This window comes from Rhipicephalus microplus, chromosome 1 (genome assembly GCF_043290135.1).
Source record: "Rhipicephalus microplus isolate Deutch F79 chromosome 1, USDA_Rmic, whole genome shotgun sequence".
Taxonomy (NCBI): Eukaryota; Metazoa; Arthropoda; class Arachnida; order Ixodida; family Ixodidae; genus Rhipicephalus; species Rhipicephalus microplus.
In genome coordinates this window covers 159,420,081-159,426,080 of record NC_134700.1, presented here as the reverse complement: position 1 = coordinate 159,426,080, position 6,000 = coordinate 159,420,081, and positions in this window count along the sequence as shown.

The following is a 6,000-nucleotide window of genomic DNA, read 5'->3' as shown; positions in this document are numbered from 1 at the left end:
AATGAATAGATCGGCAGTTCCAATGAAGAATTTTGATAGAACCTATCATTTTGACAGAATTGTTTCGGCAACTACCTTATCTAAAATGCTGTCTTTAAGAAAATCGCTCTTCGATAGGTTCTCCTTCTGGTATTTTTTGTTTTTTGAATGTTTTGAAGAGCCAGTGTTTTTGGAGACAGGTGATCGAGTGCGCTTTAGGGATTTGATGTCCATGTCCATATCTTCAGAATCCTGACCATCCTCTAGTATGTCTTCACTTATCCTCTGGTTGTCTGTACAAGAGGGCCCTGCAGCCTGTACTTCTGAAGGAGATGACTCTGCGTCTGCTTCACTTGGTGGGAGAGTTACGTTGTCTTGGGAAGTATCCTTCATATCTCTTTGTGGCCCATATATTTGCGTCAACTGAGTGGCTACAATATGAGATAAGGAGTCACAAAGGGTGATGGCCAGGCGATCTATAGCTTTCTCCATCGCTTTTTCAATCATGTCTGCAATGGACACTGAAAGAGAAGCTTCTAAAGTTGCATTATGTCGGGCTGCAACACCAGCATATCCCTGGGTTCTTGCCTGAATTTCAGCGATGGCGTCTTTTCGTGAACAGCGTCTGCGATCAACAATTTCCATAATTTGAGTCTCCCGCGCTTTGGCTGAGCAATTAGCGTTATCTGCGCAGTGCTGCTCATGACAAAGACAACACTTTTCTTCAGTACAATTGCATTCATTTGCAGTATGTGCCTCACCACATTTTCGGCATCTGGGAGCTGACCTACATCCTTTTAAAGTGTGTCCATAGCGCCAACATTTCTGACACTGGAGGGGACGAGGTGACAGCTGTTCGACTCTGAATATTAAAGGCCACGCCTTGATTTCAGTGGGGCGAATCGACCCGGCAAATGTGACAATTACAGACTCAGTAGGGATCTTTGTCTGTTCTACAACTCGTGAGCATCTATAAACTGCAATTGCACCTGCCTCAGAGAACATCTCTAGGACCTCAGCTGGAGTCATGTTAATGTCTACGCCTCGGACAATACCTCTGACGCATGCTAGGTGAGGAGGAATGAAGGCGCTCACCGGATTGGTAGCAAACATCGAGCATTTAAGTAAGTCTTTGACACAGAGCTGGTCAGGAGAAAAGCAGACAATGCCTCCCTTGCCAAACTGCCGGACCTCTGTGATGGTGTGATAGTGAGTTGTCGCTGCTTTGAGTTCCGACTGGATCAACTTAGGGTTTTTCATCTTAATGACTCCGTCGTTGCTTGGGACTAGGGCCACAGGAACGGAAGCGACGCCATTGCGTAGGAACTGGTCCACTGGTAGCTCCTGCGGTGAAAGAGAAGCAGACCAGAGATAAGTCCCTGGTCCAGGCGAAGAAAGCGGCATCTGTCTGGATTGACTAGCCAGAAGGGTACTAGCTAATCAATGCTAAGGCTTTAGATACGCCTATCCAAGAAGAAATTCAGTAGTGGCTACTCAGATTTCAGCCAAACCCCCAGAGTAAGCAAGCGAGCAAGTGGCCGATGAGCTGACTCAGGCGACCGCTGGAACCAGTCTCTGGAACCAATCGAGCGGTGGTTAATGCAATTCTTCGTTGTTCTTTCTTCTTCTTTTTAATATATGTTTTTTGCGCAATAAAGTGAAATATTTGCCGAGAAGTTTTTTTTTCTTCGTCCGAGCTTTTTCATCTCCATGAGGTAGCCGTTATTTTTTCCCTATCTGTTATTCTTTACTTTTTCCTTTCTCTCTCTCTCTCTCTCTTTTAAATTCTTTAAGGAGGCATGTCCTTGATCCAGGAGTAAACAAAAAGGACACGAAGGACACGTGTCCTTCGTGTCCTTCTTGTCTCTTTGTGATCGTTCTGTTCTCGCGCTATAACTATCATCATGTCATACCAACTAGCCCAAGCTGTCACACCCTCCTGGAGTAGGGTCTGCTTATACGCGGCTGTTGTTCCACGTTGTTGAACGGTATGCATCCATTTAGGGAGCACCGCTCTCTGGCTCAAGCATGCACCGATCCTGGTTAAAGCATGACCAGTGAACAAGACCAAAATGTCTCCTCTCCTGTACATATATATATATATATATAGCTCGTACTTCGAGCGAGATCGGACTAAGAGTATGAAAAATTAGGGTAGTGTCTCACGTATATCTCATCCTGAAAGCCGTTATTTATGCAAGCATGGTGGTTATGACGAGTTGGCTTGCTCGCAGGCCCGCCGCGGTGGTCTATGGCTAAGGTACTCGGCTGCTGACACTCAAGTCGTGGGGTCGAATTCCGGTTGCGGCGGCTGCATTTTCGATAGAGACGAGAACGCTGTAGGTCTGTGTTTTCAGGTTTGGGTGCACGTTAAAGAGCCCCAGGTGGTCAAAATTTTCGGAGCCCTACACTACGGCATCTTTCATAATGAAGTGGCGTTTTAGGACGCTAAATCCCACATATCAATCAATGGTTGCTCCGCAATATATACTTTCGGTGCACGCAGACCCCAAAAGCATTGCCTTCGATATCCATTTCTCTTGAAGAGTCAATTGTCGCTGAGGCGTGGCTTTGGTCAGTTCCGGAGATTACGTATTCTAATCGTTAGCCATTATTTATCATGGCGCAAATTTGTTTTTCGTCATTTTTTTTATAATTGGGATACCAAGGAGGCCGCCAGCAGTTACAGAAGCTACGCTCTTAGAAAAAAAAGTTGGTATACTCAATAACTAAGTACTAGCTCGTTACTTGTCACAGAATTCACTAACCAGCTAGTAAATGCAGCTAGAAAAAGTAACCCTAGTTGAAGGCACTACCTCGTTGGGCTCTTAACAAACACTAGCCCAATTACTAACTGGCTGGGTAAAAGCACTACGTTGCTGGGTAGTTAAAGTTACTACCTAGTTGGTAAGTGAATAGTGCTGACTGGAGTGGTTAGTTCATTAATAAATTGTTAGCAACCTCCGCAAATAGAAGTTTACACCTATTTTGTTAAATGTTCGTGTGCGTGGCCATATCAATACGATTGTATTACAAAAGTATAGGATAAAAAAACGAATTCGCATGGCCCTGGTAAATTATTAATGACTTTTAATTAATTCACGTAATTATACTGGGGTAAGCGAGCATCACAGCAACATACTTATAGAGAAATGACCACATGATCAAATCAGATTCGCATATGTATGATAAAATATGAATATTATATGCTCATATGGACTCATATGAGCATATGATTCTCGTACTCACATGATTATTTGTTTTATGAAAACTCATATGAGCGGAACATGAAAACACGCATGCAAATCCATTCACAAGTGTGTTTAGAAAAGTGGTGAACGATTCAGAGTTCTAGGTACTCTACTATATATGCGAGAGAAGAACGCCATCTCGGGGGGCCTCGCACTTGATGAGATGGCCAGTAAATGTTTACGACTTGGAAGTACCGGAATTCTACCGTAGCAGCATCCCCTGCTTTGGGACCACACACCGGGTACTGGTTAGCAGTCACATACTTTATAAGATAATTGTTGTTTTCTATGCCTCATCATGTCGCCTACTATTTACTTATGTGTTTGCCATTACGTAGCATAAAACTTTCATTCCAAGGTAGTCAATGAAACTAGAGCTTGCCTAAATTTTGCTCACAATCTCACCATTACCGCAAAATGTACGGCGGCATCTACGACAGATCTGGCAGCGTGGTTAGCTTAGTAGTTGCCTAGTTAAAAACACAAAGAAAGGTTCCTCAGTTAGTAACGGCTAAAGTTACTAGCTGTACTAGCTGGTTGCTAGTAAAAGTATGCCGCGAAGGTAGTACAATACTCCGGAAACTAGTAAACACACGCGTTTACTAACTGATTACTAACTTTTTCTTTTTCCAAGAGTGTATCACTGATTGCGAAGCGAGACAAAAGCGCTGCATGCAACACAGCGCCTCTCTTTCTTCCCCATATGCAGTGCCAGCAAGGCCAGTCATTATCACGCCACGACGGTTGTTTTCTCCAAAACGCCACGCCTTCTGCGTGGGGCCGCAGTTTGACACCATCACGCACGTCACTAGGGACAGCCCCTTGAGGCGTGCACCCGGTATGACCCGCGCTACGTTTCTATAGTACACTCTACCCGCGCTCTCCCGCAGGCCATGTAATTCGAAGGTTAGATGACCACGCTCGGCACCGGCAGTTTATTCCGTGCACCCCAGTTGTATACACTAGATTTGTTACTACCCCTTTCGAGAAAACGTGCGTCATGGGCGGATTCCTGTATGCTGTATACGTGGCAAGGACAGAAAAAAATTGTCATTGTTTTTGGGCTCCTACATGCGAGCGCAGAAACAAAGGATTCTTGGCAATGGACCCCACTTATGCATCCCACGCGCGATGTGTGATGACGACGCTTGTGAGACTATACGTGTTCGTGTCTGTGTGATACAAGGGTCTTGCAAACGCCAGCAGGCAGCCTGTACGTGCAACTTCGCAGGTGCTACTTTAATCGCGGCTGTAACGAGAAAAATAAAAGAAATAACCACGTAGTAGCCGACATAGAGTCCTTGCGAAGTGAAGGAAGCGGTAATTACGGCCACCGCGTGACCACCTTCAAACTATGTGTACGTCGCCTCGGGGGAAAAACATTCTGCTAAACCTTCTGATTGCATAACCCGAGACGTGGGTTTAATATTATATTCCGTGGTGGTTTTGGTGCGTCCACACTGCTACTCGCTGACACACACAAACACACACACACACGTATATATATATATATATATATATATATATATATATATATATATATATATATATATATATATATATATATATATATATATATATATATATATATATATATATATATATATATATATATATATATATATATATATAATGTGAAGAAAAAAAAGTGGGTAAAAAGATCACATGCTGTGGGCAGGAACCGAAGCTGCGACCTTCGAATAACGCGTTCGATGCTATATCACTGAGCTACCATGGCAGCCATCCCCAAGCCACTTTATTGGGCATATATGAGAATTTTTTTTTCAAACGTGGGATTGTTAGTCAGTGCCACCACTAGCCATTACGTCTAGTGTGGTATACACTCTTTATGAACCTGTTTGGCGTCACGTAGCACGTGAACTTATTACGAGCTGGCAGCTGACCAATATTCCCTCGTATACAACTTGAGGGCACCAAGTCTGCCAGTTCGAGACCCTCGTTAATGAATAGGTAAAGAAGTGTATATTTAAGGGCTTGTTTTTTTCGTGTTTGACACATTAATAATATGATCTAACAGACAATAATACTAAGAAAAGTATAGGGGAACTTAGACCGAATTGAAATGTAAATCTGAAGAAAGAAAAGTGGGTGAAAAGATAACTTGCCGTGGGCAGGAACCGAACCTGCGACCTTCGAATAACGCGTTCGATGCTCTACCACTGAGTTATCGTATCGACGCGCTCCCTCCATAGAACGTTCTCGCGGCCGATGGTTCACACCCGAGCTTCGTTGGAGTGTCCCTCTTAGCGTGGAACATTTACAACCTGCTCCTCGACCTACGGCGGCCCTACATCAACAACTGGCTGGACCACGCACCACAGCCACAGGCGTACGAGGTTCGGGAGAAGTCATTCTACTCCAAGGCACTCCGGCGTGACCTTCCCGGTGACACCTGTCGAGGCGGCGAAGGGAAGAAAGAGAACCAAGCAGCTCCAGAAACAGCCACTTCCCCCTTCTACAGGCCAGCAGATCCCGTCGGGACCCCCTTCACGGAGTGCGCGACCACCATCACGCGTGCCACGGCTGTCGACGCCGCCCTACGAGACACGCCCCGAAAAAAGGCGACGAAGGTTAATCCGGGCCGACAACGACGGCCAGCTGTACCACAACCAACAGCAACCAGTGGCCAGAATCACCAATCCTTAAGCAGCAAAAATCAGCAGCCAGCATTAGCCAAGAGCAACCAGCTACTATAACAGCAGCCAACAGCAGTCAGCTACAGGCCAGCTCCTCACGGGAGGCACAACGG